The sequence below is a fragment of the Vicugna pacos genome, chromosome 12, assembly GCF_048564905.1.
Source record: "Vicugna pacos chromosome 12, VicPac4, whole genome shotgun sequence".
Taxonomy (NCBI): domain Eukaryota; kingdom Metazoa; phylum Chordata; class Mammalia; order Artiodactyla; family Camelidae; genus Vicugna; species Vicugna pacos.
In genome coordinates this window covers 18,220,204-18,239,221 of record NC_132998.1, presented here as the reverse complement: position 1 = coordinate 18,239,221, position 19,018 = coordinate 18,220,204, and the positions used below count along the sequence as shown (strand labels likewise).

The 19,018-nt window shown below is 41.1% G+C and overlaps 1 protein-coding gene across 4 annotated transcripts in view; it reads right to left on the bottom strand.

The window, feature by feature from the left end:
• GXYLT1 (glucoside xylosyltransferase 1) overlaps positions 1-19,018 on the bottom strand; it is a 106,404-nt gene that overhangs the window by 14,333 nt on the left and 73,053 nt on the right. The window lies entirely within an intron of this gene.

Here is a 19,018-nt window from a genome sequence, read left to right as displayed (position 1 = left end):
TCTGGCTCTTTATTATAAATTGCCTTTTGAATCATAAGCTTTTTAGAAGGACAGTGGAAGGTGCAGCACGAGTATATGGCGTTGGAATCAGAAAGACTGTGGTTCAAATTCCAGCTCTGCATTTATTAACCGAGTGACCTTGGGCAAGTGATCGAACTTTTTAAGCCTCAGTTTCCCCATCTATAAAGTGGATGGTAATCATTACCTCGCAAGACTGCGGAAGGAGGCACCAAGATGTAGGGCACAGAGGTGCTCAAAAAAGAAGAGTTATCATTATAACCGAAAGAATATTGCCAAGGATGAACGGTTTCAATTATGTTTTTAAAAGAATACATTTAAAACCTTCCGTATAAGTGAAACAATGTTGAAAGAAGACAAACATTTAAAACATAGCACTCATTATAATCAAGTAGCTTTTAAAATATTCTGATTACTAGACAATAATTATATGCAGTATTTTAGTGATCTCATAAAATGGTTGCACTTTGTTCTTTGTTTATTGCGTCCTGAAAGCTCACGTTAGAATTATAGGCATATAAACTGGAGCTATTAAGAATGCCCGCAAAAGGCACTTACCGATGCATCACTTAGCCTGTATCTTGTCTTTGCAAGAGAAAAATCCAAACGGCTGCTTCTTTCAAATGTCACCCAGATACCTAGTGTTCATTTGAGGTCATCTATATATTGTGTGTGTGTGTGTGTGTGTGTGTATGTATCTATGTGCACATTTTAACTCAACCTTCCACAGCAACTCATAAGAGTTTTTCTGCCCTGGTGACAGACAGTTAAGAATCTGGTCGGGAACCAGGAAGGATTTGGAGACAGCCAGTATGCGTGGGATGTGGCACAATAGGAAGCGTCCCACGAACCTTTCCTGGTCCCCAAAAGCGGGCTTCAGTCCTCACCGAGCTACAGAGTTGTTGCCAGGGATCCTCGAACCAACAGGAACACAATCCTTCGCTCTGTGCAGCATACCAATGGCATGCTGTCACAAAGGATGTGTGTTCCAGTTATCTATAATTGTGTCATAGTGATAATGGCCACCCCAAAACTCAGAGGCTTCAGACACAATCTATCCTCTCTCATAACTCTGTGGGTTGACCAGGGGTTCTGCTGCTCCACCCACTGTGAGCTGGGGCACCAAGTTGGCCACAGTCATCCGGGGACTTGACTGGGCTGGAACCTTCAGGATGGCTCACTCACGTGGCTGCCTGTGGTTGGCTCTTGGCCGGGAGCTCAGCTGAGGCTGTCAACCGAAACACCCACGTGGGGACTCTCCATGTAACCTGTTGGGCCTCTTTGTTCGGTGACTGCGAAAGGTAGCACCTCAGAAAAGGAGCATTACAAAGAGCCAGATGGACACAACGAAGCTGCTTCATCTTTTTTTTTTCTTTAAAAAAAATTTGAAACATAGCTGATTCACAATGCTGTGCTCACTTCTGGTGCACAGCATAGTGAGTCCATTACATCCATACATATATATATTTTTCATACTCTTTTTCATGCAACAAAGCGTCTAATGATCTTGCCTTGGAAACCACACAGTGTCATTTCTACCTCATTCTACTGGTCAAACAGCTCACAGGGCTGTCCTGATTCAGGCAGAGGGCAATTAGACCATTTCTGGGTAGAAGAACAGCTATTTTTTTCAAGTTTTTCTATGTGTAATAGACAAAATATAAATTTATGGAAGGGCATATTGAATTCTCAGTAAATTTTAGTCATTAAATATTTTTCAAGCAGCTCATAAAAATGTGTAAGTAATTTAACAAGCTGATTAGGAGTTCAAGCTCTGCTGTCAGACAGTTCTGATTTATCTATTTGTTTATTTTAAGTTTTAGCAGAGGTACTGGGGATTGAACCCAGAACCTCATGCCTGTTAAGCCCGGGCTCTACCACTGAGCTATACCCTCCACCCTCCGATCTGAATTTAAATACCCACACCTATTGGTTGCGGAGCCTTGAGACAATCACTACGCCTCAATTTCTCTACCTCTAAATTGGCAACAGAAATGGACTTCACCAGCAGCTCCAAGGACTTATTGAGAAAATGCATGGCAGGTGCTCAGTACTCGGAGTAAGTGAGCCCCTGTAGTTATCATTAATGCTGGGATGCACAGCGCTAGCTCACGCTCCCTCCTTCTCTGGTTCCTCCTCCAACCTCCACCCTTCTCTCCCTTCATCTTGCGCTGTGTTTAAGTGGGTAGATTGATGCAATGCCAGACACGTGCTTTGTCTGGGAAGAGTCTATAGGTAGAGACTTACTAGGGGAATGAATTTTAACATTTCCTTATACTATATATGTATATGTATATATATGTGTGTGTGTGTGTGTGTGTGTGTGTGTATATATCAAAACAATTTAAGGGACATGATGTTGATGGAAGAAAATGAAAAACTGAAAAAGCAGCCCTATTATCATCAAGTATCTTTTTTCAAAAATTCTTAAAAGCCCATACCTGACAAATAAGCCAGGAGCCAACTCCTACATATTCATCACGCACGGCGAGTCAGTTCTGGCCCACTTGCCACATTTCTTGGGGCAAAACTGACCAGAGGCAGGCTCTGGTACCTAATGAGTTTAAGCGGTATCTGAGTGCATGTGGGCACGTGAGGTCCCAAGCCCAGGGACACAGGAGCAGGAGGGGCCGCAGGCCAACACAGAGCAGATGAACGGGAGCCAGAAGAACTTCCGCATTCAGCCCGGGTTGTTAGGGGAACAGGGGTAGATTAAATAAACGGGAGGCAGGAAATTAAACTGGGTGAAAGTCAACGGTCCAATTGCAGAAGTATTGGAACTTTACAGAAAAGACTGCTCGCCTCCTTGGGGCTGTCTCTCTTACTGCCTGCTCTAAGCAACTCTTCCCTACCTGGAGCAGAAAACTGCACCGTGGGGCTCTGACCCAAGCTTGGTCCGATCAAGTCCAAGTTCAGCCCAGCCAAGAGCTCAGTGCAGAAGTGGGAATTCTGCAAAATTCAGATCTTTTGTTGGAAGGAAGGAGGGGAGCTCTCTGGCCCTAAACGTTGTGAGTGACTATCTCATGAAGTGATGTGGTCCAGCAAACATAATGCATGAGCTTTTGCTCCCATAGTCTGAAGCCAACAAGAGTTACACACATGAGCGAAAACACAGAATCTGCTTTATAAAGAGTTTAGGAAACTGAGGGTGAAAATATTTATGAAAGTTCAAAGAACCAGATCTCTCTCTGGGTGACTTAGCCCTGGCATGTCATGGGTGAAATAAGGTTCTAACAAAGCTCTTCTAGCCTCCCCAGTATATAGCTTCTTTAAAAGCCTGATGGAAGGCTGACAGATCCACCTGCCTCTGCACTGCACACTGCAGCAGCTCTTGTTATATGTTAGAACACCAAGGCTTAAGGCTTTTTTCAGTAACGGTGTATCTCCCAGTTCTTGGACTATACCTACAGATTCACCAAGCAGCCTGTCTTCATCATCTTCATGTTTGCTGCTGCATATTTCTTTACTTTCTTTTTCTGTTGATTTATCATTAGTGTAAAGAAATGCAACTGATTTTTGAACATTAATTTTGTAACCTCCTACCTTGCTGAATTCTTCAATCAGCTCTAGTAGCTTTTGTGTGGACCTTTTAGTGCTGCTACATATTAATAATGCTGAAAAATGTATTTATAGACCATGCATTAGCCACTGAAATTAGACTTGCCCTAAGATTTTCATGTCTTATTACACACAGTATTTGTTATATTGTTGAGAGCAACTTTTATATACTTACCCTTCCTTAATTTGTAAGCCAGGAGGGAGAGCTGTCATTTAACATTCCTGCTGGTGCATTTTCCATTCCGTTAGTGCCACCAAACAAGAAACAGCCTGCTTGGATTGCCAGGTCCCTTTGAGAATTTCCCCAATACACTGATAGTCATAGCAGCCATCTAGTCATGATTTCCATGTGAATTTCTTATATATTTTTGTTTAAAGTCGGGAGATTGTAGTTGGATGATTGGGTGGTCTGAATGAATCTCATTGCTTTACCCTCCTCCTCTCCCCACCCAGGGAGCTTCTTTGCTAAAAATTCTCATTGTCCACACTATATTGTCATTGAAAAGAAGATTATGCTTTCCCTAGTCAGTGACACAAGCCAGCCCATAATCTTTTGAGGATGCTGAAATGATTGTCCCACACCTCCAGGCAGCCAGTCATTACTTAAAACCATTGTATCAGAGAAGACTAGGTTTATATCTCATAGAATTAAATTCTGCTGACTACACCCTGCCAACTACTCGCATTTAAATGTATACTTAATTGGATAGGAGTTTAGCCAGGGGAAGGTGGCAGAGCTGCAGCCACCAGGGCATGGGGGATGGACTGTCACTCATTAAAGTTATCCTTAAGATAAAGATTTAAATCTATTTCATTTCCTTGCTCAGTATCACTAAAGTAAACAGGACTAAGACATGGGAATTAAAGGAGATTTTTTTCCAGCCAAGAACATTGACAGCTGAAATATAATCAGTTTCTAAGATTTATAACGCTATTGACTTTTCTTTTGCATCATAAATTTCACTGCTGACTCTCTGCCTGGGTTTTATTATAATATCATATCATATTAGGGAGATCAGCTTTGCTGGTGACAAATGAAAATCACTGATATGAAAAAAATTCCCATTATCAGCTCATCACCTAACCATATTAGCATCTTTGTATCCTATTATCAACTTTTTTCTATAAAATAACATTTCCTAATGACAGGGATTTCACTAATGCTATATGAGTGGGACTAATATCATTTGAGAGTTCTCATCATGCTCGAAAGCTAAGTGTGTTTGTTTTCTACACAGACTTTGAAAATCTCCAACGGGACTAGCAATTCAGGCAAAAATGATGCTTTAGAGAAAAGCCATCCTTGGGATTAGCATCGAGGGCCTTCACAATTGGATCCCAACCTTCAGTTAACAGCAAAATGACACAAAATTTGAAGATGGTTACAGAAGATTAAAAAAAAAAAACAACCAACCAGCTAACCTACTGAATGAAAGTAGAATATATCTAATTTCTTTAGTTATCATTCATACTATTCTCAAAGTCAAATCAGGGTAAAGTTCAGCTGAGTTAACAGTTACCCGATACCAAGTGTTGGCCAATGCCACCAAATCAGAGACTTTTACCCATTTCCTAGCAAACTTGCAACTTTCTTAGATTGGTTGAAACTTGATAAAGGGAAAAAACAGCATTTCTACAATTTATTTTTTAGACTGTGACCGAGTCATTGAACTCTGTGGCTGTATCTGTGAGATGCTGAACCAGTCAATCACCTGGGCGACTCAGTATGACGACCAGTCAAGGCCGTGAGAAAATCAATTTTATCGGCTCATTGAACTGAACTGACGCCTGTGGTTACATGCAAATCGAAAGCCCTTCGTGGTTTCCCATCGCTACTGTGGCAGCTGCTTCTCTCTCGTCCGGTGGGGTAAGGTTCTCACAGCCAGAATGTCCACAAAAGGGGAGCCCAGTTCTTCCATGATTTTTACGTTCCCCTGGCATCTGGCACCAAGCTAGGAGACGCTTGCTGGGCAGCATCAAATATACCAAATAGCCAAGCAGGCTGAGCTCCTTGGCTGCCCTCTGGATCCTTCTAGAATTCAGGACTCGCTTTTGACCCTGCTATGAGAGTTTACCCGCCCATGTTTCTCCAAATGCCATTTCAGTCCTCTCCAGCATTTCATCCAAGAAGCTTATTTCCCGGGTCCTCGCTGCATACCTCCATAGTCAGCCAAGAGATTCCAGAATTCCTAGCGTGGTTAAATAGCTTGACTTCTCCGTGAACCCTCCTTGCATGTCACTAGCTGAAATGTGGGTACTTGAAATAGAGGGCTCTGGCTTCGTAACGCATGCAGTGAACGGCAGATCACAGGGTTTACTAAATATTAAATAGCTAGACTGATCAACTAATTAACTTAAAGCAGTGGCTCTCAAACTTTAGTTCGCATTTTTAAAAAAATCACCTGAAATCTTTTAAATACAGATTCCTGGACCCCATTTCCCCCCAAATGTTCATTTAAAAGGTCCTGGATTGTGTGCAGGTATCTGCATTTTTAACAAGAACCCTACATGACATGCTTTGACCTAAAGTATCAGTTGTTTTCCAGCGATCTCATTCTTACTTTAAAAAATAAAACAAAAAACAATGTAAAGGTTTCTATAAGACAAACTTTATAAGTTGACCCAATTTTACTGCAAGTGTCTGTTTTTCCTGTTGTTTTGGTAACTCATTTTTCTAAGCCTGGGAGGATGATCAAGCATTTAAAATCTATTTCCAGCCCTGAGTTTCAGTAGAGATTAGATGCAAAGGCGCTCCTAGTGGAACGTGTGAAGACATTTTCACAGAGATTACCTGAGAGACTTAACAAGTGCCTCCAGTCACTTGGCTTTTTCGTGACCACCGCCTCATCAATTTCCTGGCAACCAACAGCGGAAGGAAACACACCCAAGTCCTGAGCGGTTCCCATCTTTAAGGGGAGGTGGGAGGAGATGCCTAACCAGACTGAGGGAACGGGTGAGGGAAAGCGAGCTTCTTGGGAAGCTAGCAGAAGCCAGACCAATAGAGAGGCCAAGAGGAGGTTAGAAGTGTCCCATCTCCGCTGGCTTCTCAGCAACTCCTGGGGCAGGGAACTCCCCCTGTTCTGTGCTCCTATTGCCACGAGGATATGTCTACACCCCGGGGCTTTTTACAGTAGAGTCTACTTCATGGCTCACTGTCTCCAAGAGTCTGTAAGCCCCTTCAGAGCAGGACTTATGACTGGTTAAGAGCTTGTTCTAGAGGCAGACCCCAAATTCAAGTCCAGATCTGCCACTTACTGACTGTGTGGGCTTGACCACTTACCTTCTAGACCTCAGCTTCCTCATATGCAAAATGGACACAATTATGATGTCCCTGGAGGAATGGTTGTATGAATTAAGTGAAACTAATGTGAAATGCTTACCAAACTTGCTTTTTAAGTGATCCATAAATGTTAGCTTTTATAATCATTATTCATGTGGTGTCCCCAGTACAACTTGTGGTAAATGGAATGGAAATGAGGACATCTGATACCCAGTCTATCACAGCCAGCCCCCAGCTCCAGCTGGGACCCCGAGGGAGACAGAAGTCCAGGCCAGTCACACATCCACTGCTGGTCACGCTAAGAACTGGGTGGGAGCTTCACGTGGAATGCCCGACCCTGGTGCGCCTGGACCAGAAGCCCAGGCTGGGAGATTTCCGTAGCCTCTTCCCCTCGGTCTATCCTCTGAACTTGGCTCCTGAAGTTCCTCCACTCCATGGAAAGATCTACAGAAAAGGGATGTTGAAGAAGAGAAAGGCCTTCCCTAAACCACACCACTAGGTCAATCCTTGCATCATTATTAATAAGACGCTCTCTCTCAGGGACATCCAGTTGTGGATGCTAAATTCTGTGGTTATCCAGCCCCCACGCACTGGAGGCAAGAGTCCCTCCGAGTCACCTGCACCCAGCTGGAAGCAGCCTTATGGGCTAACAGGGAAGAGAAGCAGTCTGGGAGGAGAAGCACCTCCGAGGATGTAAACAACTGCTGGCCCCACCTCCACTCTGAACGACCTGCCTTTGAGCCTTACGGCCCAGGTGTATCCCTCTGGCACCCCCGTCAAAGCCCCTCTTCCTCTGGGGGAGAGAGCCCAGGGGAGGCCCATCTCCCAGGAGAGTTTTAAAGAGGACTTTAAATTCCACTCCCAGCAGGACCCCCAGCCACTACAAGACACTCAAAATAGGAACTTTCACTTTAAGAAAAGCCCTTCCATGGACCAAAAAGCTAGTTTGTTTTTGATGGTCATAACTTTCTTGGGCAAGGGACCAACGACTACCTAACTGTTGGTTGAACAGTGGTCACAGACTATCAAAGATACAAGTCAAAAAAATCATAAAAATCAGAGGCAGCCACAATAACTAATTCCTGTCAAGGACTTTACCTTCCTGGCGTGCTTTCAGACCCATGACGTCACTTCTGTCTTTCAACGGCACCACAAGCTCGGCATCGTTAGCCCAAAGTTTACAGGGAAGAAAAAGGACACCGAGAGAAGTTAAGTGATGTGCCAACATCATAGGCACATAAGCAGCAGGTTTGCAACAAGAACCTATGGCTTTTGGTTTCAAATCTTGAGATTCTCTCTAATTCAGTCGGTCTCATCATATTCAGATTAAACCTGAATGTAATTTACACAGGAAAAAAAAGAAAAGGAAGGTACAGATAGAAGAAGAAGCTGGGAATGAACCATCCGAGAAGTGTGGGCCACATCTCTGACCCATCCTTTCAAAGCACACACGCCACGGAAGGAGCAGATGATCTCGGGCAGGACCACACTGTTCACTCAGTTGACCTCTGTTCTCAGATGCTCTCCTAATGAGAGCATCTCATCTTACTGAATGGGATTCTAAGATTTAAAGGTTTGCGTTTGGGGACAACAAACTCCTAAACACAGGTGAACACGATCAGTTCATCTGGTGCTCAACCCAAGGACACAACCATATATTAGATCTTGAAGGGAGAACGCAAGCGAGGGCCAATTTCAGGTCCCACCCGGCACCTTCCCCAGAGCTGGGGCTCCTCCTCTGTCCAGCAGCGTACAGCTGAGAAAGTGCTTTCACAGACCGCACCTCATCTTGTAACATCCTAAGAAAGGGAGAGGTGGAGAGATATGCTTGTCCCTACCCTGTGGCTGGGGTGGGATAATATTCTAAGATACTACATTGGTTTTTTTCTCTCTGCATTTGTGCTGCAGGGAAAGGGGTGGGGAGGGATGAAGTGGTTAAGACTCGGGCAGATCAGGCCCCTAGGAGTGGAGCTTTCAGAGATGGGCAAGGCTCTTGTGCCCAAGCTTGGTCCAGAAGCCACAGAGCTGTCTGCCTCCAAGCCCCATGGCTTGGACAGACACCAGCTGTGACCACCCTGGAATGATGTTGGATGGTCCTCCCCATAAGGAAGGCACCACTGAGCCTCTTGGGTTCTTGTACAACCCAAAGGAGTTGGAAGAAGTTGGAGTAATGACCATAAGTAAGTGTCTTGAGCATCCATAGTCATGTTTCTGTTGACTTGTCTGGGGTGGGGGTTGTTTTTGTTTTTGTTTTTGTTTTTGTTTTTGTTTTTTTGGCTTTTTTTTTTAATTAAGAGAATTTTTTCAGAGCAATTTATAGTTCACCGCAGAATTACTGGGAGGGTACAGAGATTTTGCATATGCCTTTTACCCTACACATGCATTGCCACCCCCATTATCAGCATCCCTCACCAGAGTGGAAAATTTGTTGCAACAGCAGAACTGACATTGACACATCATAACTACCCAAAGTCCATAGTTACCATTAGCATTTACTCTTGGTGTTGTGCCTTCTATGGATTGGGACGAATGTATAATGACATGTATTCACCATTAAGGTATCATACAGGGTATTGTTATTGCCCTAAAGATTCTCTGTGCTCTGCCTGTTCATCTCTCCCTCCACCCCAAACACTGACAACCACTGATCTTTTTATTGTCTCCATAGTTTTGCCTTTTCTGAATGTCATATAGTTGGAATCGTATAGTATGTAGCCTTTTCACATTGGCTTCTTTCACTTAGTAATATGCATTTCATTTTCCTCCCTGTGTTTTCATGGCTTGATAGGCTCATTTCTTTTCAGTGCTGAATAATACTCCACTGCCTGGATGTACCACAGTTTATCTATCCATCCACCTACTGAAGGACATCTTGGTTGCTTCCAATTTTTGTGTTGACTTTTTTTTAATGACAAAATATGAAAGTTCCTGCAGATCTATTTTTGCAATTGCAAATCTTTTCGCACCTATGAATGAGAAAAAAACTGTCAAGCATCCAGAAAATCATGTGTTTGAGTTATAAGAACAATCTTCTTACAGAATGAGACACTCAGTTTACTAGGCTGTTGGCTAATGTGTGGTTCTCCCTTGGCTTCCTGTACAGACTTCAGGTGTTTAGAGAGACTCTGGAGGCCCCTGTCCTTACTGACTTACTTGATCAGCTGTCCCTTGCACCAGTTACCATCCTAAGTATGTGACTTCAGTGCAGCTCGTGTGGCTCCTTGGAGACATGCAAAAGAAGGGGTTTCCAAGGTACATGGTCATTAAGCAAGTTTCTGTGCCCTGGTGCCAGGGCCCTTCATTAGGGTATAAAAAGTAGCTCAGTTTAATGTTTGCTTGTCATGGAAGAGCCCATGAATAGGAACTCACCTGATACTCACCTAGTGAAAAATGTCTCCTACACACATCCTGTCCTGCTCTCACTCTGCGGCATTCTGCATTATGGCTTTTGCTCGCTTTTTAGTATTTGAGGATTTGTATTCTTGCTTTCAAGCTCAGCTAGTTAAGGGTTTCTCTTATCTTTAGTCCAGCATGTCTTTGTGTTCAGAGTCCAAGGAAGGCTTCCCATAGCACCTAAGTTTGCCATTGTCAGAGTAGTCTCCATAAACATTCATTGATTCATTCAGTTAACATGTTTGAATCCTTAAGGGGTGTCAGACATTATGCAGGGCCCAGAGACAAACATGAGTGACATGGAAGCCTGTTCCCAACAGCCTCACAGCCTGGAGAAGACCACAGTCAAACCCCATTACAAAGGGGCTTGTGGCTGGCGTAGGCACATCAGAGGGAACAGGGGCAGAGCGCTGACCAGTGACAGGCAGGAAAGCTGGGGACGGCTTTGCATGTATGGCTGTGAGTGACGAGTGTGACCAGCCAAAATCCATCCATGATCATCATGTCAGTGACATAAATTAACTTTGACGCTTCTGATCTGAACCTGTTTTAAAATGCAATAGAGCATAACATAAAGTGGGTTGTTAAACTACTGGAGAAACCTGGGTTAGAGTTCTCACTCTGCATCTATGTGCACTTGAATCACTGTACATTTCTAAGCATCACTCTCTCACCATATTATTTAACCAAGTGGGTTAAGTAATCTCTAAGATCTCGTCCAGCTGAAAATTACATGATTAGTATACTGAGCTGTCATCATTTTCCCACAAAAAGCACTTTTATTAAAATATTTCAGGAAATTAAGCTAAACGTATCTGTTTGCCAAGGTCAGCAAGTACAATTTAGCTAAAGAAACAAACCCAGATAAAGAAACAGACACAGACCAAGAGACCAAAGAGAGGAGAGGTTGTTGGTGAGCATCAGAGGCAATCAGCACAACAAGGCTGGAACACAGCAAAATGAAACTGTAGTGAAGTATCAATGGGCAGAAAATCGTTTTTGACCAACTATCTACGGGTCGCCTTCTTAACCACAAACTTCTCCAAGTTACATGTCACATCTTCTCATCGCAGCTCACTACCAAGCGCCAAATGACCCTTAAATACAAACTGAGGAAGAAGACAGCATCCTTTTCTTGGTGTTTGATGGGTGCTGCAAAGAACAGTCTTCCAACCTCCCACAGCAACAACTGAGTCCTTTCTCCTGACCAGCAGCCGGTTCCCTTAGCAGTAATGAGCACTGTTAATCCAGTGCATTAAGCCCCCTAGATCAAGGATAACAAAAACCATGTCCTTGAGGACACAAATCGGTATGAAGGGAGGTGAATTACGATGCTAAATGCGTAGCTTCAATTGCTCACCCAATTCTGAACATGTTGTTTACAGTCTTCAGCTCAGCTCTGCCAGAACTGGGTCCCCATCTGGTTACCAAAGGCAGACAAAAGGGGCAGCGCAGCGCCATCTGCTGTCTGTCTGGCGGAAGAGGTGACACTGCGAAGGAATTACTTCTCTTGTTGCGCAGTGGCACTGTGACTACGTTTTGTAAAGCAGTTTTCTCTAATATAAACGAATACGTGAAATTTATTTGTTGTAGTATTTTTATTATTTATCATCATTTTATTTATGTCTGATTTTCTAGTTAAGGGTCTCAGACAAAAATGAAATTTGAAGTTAAAACCTGGTTTATAATACTTATGCATGTCATAGAACCACAACATACATTTTTTAATAAAGCATTTAAACTTAACTACAGTCCTTCCCTTTGCATTCATTTTAGGAAACATAATATCAATGCCATACACAAAGAGGACTATTGAAGAGGGAAAATGCATTCAAACAATGTTATAAAACTGTACCTTTTGAGTTAGTAAGATAAATTTTTTTAATAACATATTAGAATTTTAAGAATGTTCAAAAGGAGTCTTCTTTCCTTACAAAAGCTGAAATTGTGCACTGAGTTTACAGACCTTTTCTTAAGTGGACTCAGTACGTAATTCTATCTTAATAAAGCCTATTTTCAGAGCAGATAGTTGAGCACTGAGGTTCACTCAACTATGAATGAATATGTCCCGGTTAGGACTAGATATTGGCTTTCCAGCTTGGATGAATTGGGGCTGGTGTGATATGACCAGAAAAAAATGGTAAACAGGATGTAACGGAATGGCACAAATGTCTCAGAATGCTCACCTACCATATGGCCAGCCCTTCTGGGTGGAGACCAGAGCAGACCCCTGGACAGAGAAGCCCCAGAGCAGCTTCCTCCCGCCCCTCCTGCCAATGTCTGATTCCAGACGTTGATTTTTATCAAGTCTCAATTCCTATAATTTGAGGTGGGAGTGACAACAGGAGACAAACAATGTTTGTTTTTTATTATAAATATTCCCCCCAAATAATGGGAGAGAACAAGACGCTAGAAATAGTATTCATGAAACAAATTATAGATGGAGCCACAAGAAACTGCTGCTACTTGACTATTTTTTACCCCCAAATAAAGCAATTTCACGCACTACTTAGGAAATACTTAGGAAACTCAAGGTCAGGCACACCAACATGGATGTGCCTAGGGAATAACCTTCTATGTAGTTGCACAAAGGTTGTTCGTGGCTGAGGGTCATGCTTTCTACAACATTAAGTTGGTCAACTATTTTAACTGGCTATGTGAGTTTTATCAAATGGCACCCCCCCCCCAGCAGAATGCACCCACGCAAATAAACTTCCAGTAGGGCCTCTCAGTTTGGGTGTTAAGACTTAGTTTCTCACCTTTGTTTACTAATTAAGTTTCTGTCAAACCTTTTTTGTTGTCAAATAGATAAGAACTACATACAAAATTAACATCCTAGATCCACTAATAGATATGCTATGTTGCAAAAGTCCATTTTTAAGGCAGTTGCTTGAAAGTAAGAAAGCATCTCCTCAAAGAAATAAAAAGTGGTCAAGTTCACAGCCCAACTCATGAGAGACGGCACAACTCATCATGCAGTTACATCATGAAGTTATCTTACAAACCTGAATCAATTGCAAGCCCAGGAAGCAGAAAGACAAAAAGAAGAAGAAAAAGGATCAAACAGTGGCGTTTCGCAGTTTGGTGCAGCCACTGTGGAAAACAATATGGAGATTCCTCTAAAGACTAGGAATAGACTTACCATATGACCCAGCAATCCCACTTCTGGGCATATATCCAGAAGGATCTCTAATTCGAAAAGACACCTGCACCCCAATGTTCATAGCAGCACTATTTACAATAGCCAAGACATGGAAACAACCTAAATATCCATCAACAGATGACTGGATAAAGAAGTTGTGGTATATTTATACAACGGGATACTATTCATCCATAAAAAACGACAACATCACGCCATTTGCAGCAACACGGATGTCCCTGGAGAATGTCATTCTAAGTGAAGTAAGCCAGAATGAGAAAGAAAAATACCATATGCTATCACTAATATGTGGAATCTAAAAAATAAGAAGAAGAAGACAAATGAACTTAAATATAAAACAGAAACAGACTCACAGACATAGAATACAAACTTGTGGTTTCAGGGGTAAGCGGGGTGGGAAGGGACAGACTGGGAGTTCAAGATTGGTAGATACTGACAGGTATATATAGAATAGATAAACAAGCTTATATGGTATAGCACAGGGAAATATATTCAAGATCTTTTGGTAAAAATGGGGAAAAAGAATATGAAAATGAATATACGTATATTCATGTGTGACTTGAAAAATTGTGCTGTACACCAGAAATTGACACAGCATTGTAAACCGACTATAACTCAATTTAAAAAATTAATTAAATTTTTTAAAAAAGTAAACCTGACTGTGTCATGGTTACTCAGGCCAATGTGGTATTTGCTGTCATGTTAGATATTCTAAAGCAAGGGTCGGCACAGAAGCCAAAGCTAGCCCACTGGTTGTTTTTGCAAATAAAGTTTTATTGGAGCATAAAAAGAAGTGGCATTGTGATACCTAGAGTTGGTGACACCATTTCCAGTATTCTGCTATATACTACGTTACTTTTAAGTACTAAAATACATGTTTAGTTCTAGATGATACTGTTGTTTTAATATTTGAAAAAATATGAAATCTGAATCCTTTATGTATTCAAAAATCAGTGACTCAGTTGGTCATTTTATGCCACAAAACAAATCTGACCTCATTTTTTTTTTAAGTCTGGGCAAGACCACAGCCCTGAAGTTTGCAATAAGCAACCAGATGTGAAACCGCAAAGCTTCCACTGAAAGGTCAAGTCTTCTTCTAATTCAAAGGCTCTCTGAACAAGTGACATATGAATCTGTCAGGAAGTTGATAAAGATCCCTCAATTTCAGTCTCTCGGTGATGAAACTAAGAAAGTCAAAGACAACCCTGAAATGCTTTCTTCAAAACAAAATATTTTGCAGCTTACCATCAGAAAAAGATTGTCCCTCTGGAAAAAAAAATACAAAAAATTTCAAAAAGTACTCTTCAAAGAGATGGGATCATTTGAAGATGAAAGAGTCAAAAGTAAACGTGTGGAGTTAGCCTATAGCTTGCGCCGCCGCTTCCCGACGTGTATGGAATCAGAAAAAGCATTATCAGCAGCTGGAAAAGTTTGTGCAAAGATCTGCTTGCAACTGACTGATGATACCACTGACCTCATTTCTTTAAAGCTGGCATGTCTTAAGAGAGCTATAAATTACATCAGACATATGATTTTACCTTTTGTGGCTAATTTAATTTTCTTCATTTTACCCAGAGCCAATTTTAGTAAGGCATGATTTTATATATTTCACCTTTTATTTATTTATACTATTATAATACATGCTTATTTATTGTCATAAATTTATATTTTGCTTGAGTTTCCTAGGCTATAGTTTCATACTTGAAATCTATGACCTTTTAGTCCAACTGAATTTTTTTTTAAGAATTTGGAAATTTTGTTTTAAATAAATTATAGATGATACATCTATTTCAGTATTCATTTCACTTAAAATTAAAATAAATACTGAAGGGCCAGAAATGTCATTTTTTTCTGGTGTATCAAAACGTCTAGTGGTGCTCAAACAGAGATGGCATGTTGACGAGGAAAAAAACGAGGAACTGGGACCCAATAAACCTATATTTCAGCCTAAAATAGGACCTACAGAGGCCATAAATCATGAATGGTACCCTCTCACCAATACGTAATTAAAAATTAAAACAATAGGAAGTCATAAACTAAATCCAATAGTCTATTTTTCTCATGATGAATAATAAATATTTTTGTTAAAATATTTTTATTCATCCCTCCCAAAAAATATGTATTGGTCCCCTAAGCATAAGACATGCTTCATGGATATACCTGGGGTCCAGTCCTCCCCAGCCTGCTTCTGTCTGTTCACCAGTGACTTCACCTGTCCAGGCCTCTTTCTTCATCCACACAATAAAGGGTTTTGGTCAGATGACATCCAGCCTCCCATCCAGGTCTAAAGAACTACTCCCTGATTCCCGGCACTGCAGAGTCAGTCCTAGGCAATTGTGATATTGTGATTCACCATTAAAATATGTATATTTAGTCTTCTTCGCCATTTCTGGCTCAGAGCTCCTCAAACCCTTGGGATTTCCTAAGAGCAAAATTAAGATGTCTCTTGTTATGTTAACTGGGTGACTTTTGGACCCTCACCTAAAGATGGAGGCTGGTTGCCAGGAGAATTTTCAGTCCTACTCCCAGATTTGCAAGAAGGAGAGATGGGCTAGAGATTGAAGTCAATCACTAATTGCCAATGATTCCATCAATCATGCCTATGTAGTGAAGCCTCCATGAAAGACCAGCAGGACAGGAGTCAGAGAACTTCCAGGTTGTTGAACAGGTAGAGATTTGGGAAAAGTAGCAATCGTGGGGAGGGTGTGGATGATCCAAGACATTTCCCCACACCTCACTCTGCACATCTCTTCCATATCTAGAAAGTTAAATGTTTCTGAGTTCAGTGGGCTGCTCTAGCAAATGAATTGAGCCCAAGGACGGGGGTCATTGGAACCTGTATATTCAGAAAGTGAAAATACAAATTCTTCCTCTCAGGCTTTCTCCTGTTTGAAAGAAGTGGTCGTCCACCTGAGAAGATCTCACAGCTCTTCTACCACAGACTTCACCTGTGGTAAGTGGTAAACAGCACCTGGGGATTGCCAGAGCACAGCACTAAATTTCACTCCCCATCCGAGCCGCCGAAATGTGTTTATTTCTTGAAAGTTGTCACAGAGTTAACTCCCAGTACAAAGGCCAACCAACGCTCTTGAGGTCCTGACTTTAAAATCCTGGCACTGCTTTTTCAATTCCCCGAGAGAGAATGCATGTTGTTAGAGAGACATACTTCACAATGTGAATTAGCTTTTGATAGTAAGTTAATTTGGTTCCCCTAACACAGAAAGCTCAAAACCATTCAGACGTGTTTCCTTGAGACTGCTGAAAATAAGATTCCTTTCAAAGCAGTAAGTAGTAATTGTCCCTGAAAACGAAGACCAAATGGGCCAGAAATGAGAGGCAGTTTGTAAATTCTGAGTTTGGGTGCACCAGAGCCAATTACTCCAATAGCGACAATCTTAGTCTTCATTTGGACTCTTGAGATAGCCTGTTTACTGCAAGGTAAATGAATTGATATGCCCTCTAGGAGTAATTGAGGAGAAACCTGTTGGATCACAAATTCATCCAGTAATTACTCTAGGATTCCTCTGAGAAGGTGTTTACATAATTTCCTTTGTATGTGTTTTCCAAAAGGACATACATCTTCTATCCACCGTTCTCCAAACCACAAATGTACCCCATTGATTTTTCTCAGTCTACAGTGTGTTGATTTTCAGCCCATAGTGTGTAAGGTGAAAGGGAACAATAATTGTATATAGAAAATATTGATCTGTAACCATTGATTCAAGGCCCCATGATATCAAAAGATTAGTTACTTTTAAGAGAAGTACTAAAGGTGACTTTCAACTACTTTTTATTGAACTAACACAGACCAGATAAATCCCTCTATTCAAAGCCATGGCCTCCTCTCCAGAAACCATAATAAATAGACTATTTCATTCCTTTACTTGAGGTCTAAGTAACGCTGTCAACATATTTTCCAAATACATATGCTGTACTGTCACGAAATGATTCATGATATTTAAACTTTACCATAATAATAACCAATACATTTACTATCTGCTATGTCCCAGGAATTGTTCCAGGTGATTTAGATATATTTATTTGTTAAATATTCACAACACCCTTCTGAGTTAGGTACCAATATTATCCCTGTTTTACAGAAGAGTAAACTGAAGCATAGAAAGGTTAAGTAACTTGTCCAAAGTCACACACCTCATAAGTAGCAGAGCCAGGCTTGGAACTCAAGTAGCCTGCGTCTAGAAGTTGTATTTTTAACCACTACACAATGGTACCACTCAAATGCTGAGGAAAATGTGAGAAATTTCATTGGTCAAAATTGCAAATGAAAATTATTCAAATACCAGCCATCACTCTGCATCTGAAGAAGGTGAAAAAGGAAAGGTAATTTGTTGCCTTTTTGATAATAGTCATTGTGACAAATGTGATGTGAAATCTTGTTCCGGTATTAATTTGCATTTCCCTGGTGCCATGTTGAGCATCTTCTCATGTGTCTGCTGACCATTCATATGTCTTCTTTGGAGAAATATCTATTGAGCTCATCTGCCATTTTTCAATCCGGTTGTTTGTTTTTCTGATGTTAAGTTGCATGAGTTCCTTGTATATTTTGGGTCTTAACCCTTTATTAGATATACCCTTTGCAAATGTCTTCTCCCATTCAGTAGGTGGTCTTTTCATTTTGTTTGATGGTTTTCTTCAATGTACAGAAACTTTTTAGTTTGATGTAATACCATTTGTTTATTTTTGGTTTTGTTTGCCTTGCCTTAAGAGACAGATCCAAAAAATATTGCTAAGACTGATGTCAAAGAACACACTGCCTGTGTTTTTTTCTAGGAGTTTTATGGTTTCAGGACTTACATTTAAGTCTGTAATCCATTTTGAGTTTATTTTTGTATATGGTGTGAGAAAGTAGTTCAGTCTGAGTCTTTTGTGTGTAGCTGTCCTGCTTTCCCAACACCACTTATTGAAAAGAATGTCTTTGCTTCATTGTATATTCTTGCTTCCTTTGTTGTAGATTAACTGACCATACGTGTGTGGGTTTATTTCTGAGTGCTCTGTTCTGTTCCATGGATCTGTGTGTCTATTTCTATGCCAGTATCATACAGTTTTGATTACCGTGGCTTTGTAGTATAGTCTGAAATCAGGGGTCATGATACCTCCTGTTTGTACTTCTTAAGATTTTTTTTGGCTATTTGGGGTCTTTTGTGTTTCCGTACAAACTTTAGATTTATTCTAGTTCTGTGAAAAATGCCCTTGGTATTTTGATAGGGATTGCACTGAATTTATAGATTGTCTTGGGCAAAGGAAACCCTCATGCACTGTTGGTGGGAATGTAAACTGGTGCAGCCACTATGGGAAACAATATGAAGGTTCCTCAAAAAATTAAAAATAGAACTACCATATGATCCAGCAATTCCACCAATGAGTCTTTTTCTAAAGGAAACAAAAACAATAATTTGAAAAAATAAATGCACCCCTATGTCCATTACAGCCTTATTTACAATAGCCAAGATATGAAAGCAAACTAAGTGCCCACTGATAGATAGATAAAGAAGATATATGTAACTTAGCCAATAAAAAGAATGAAATCTTGCCATTTGCAATCACATGGATAGACCTAGAGGGTATTACACTAAGTGCAGTAAGTCAGA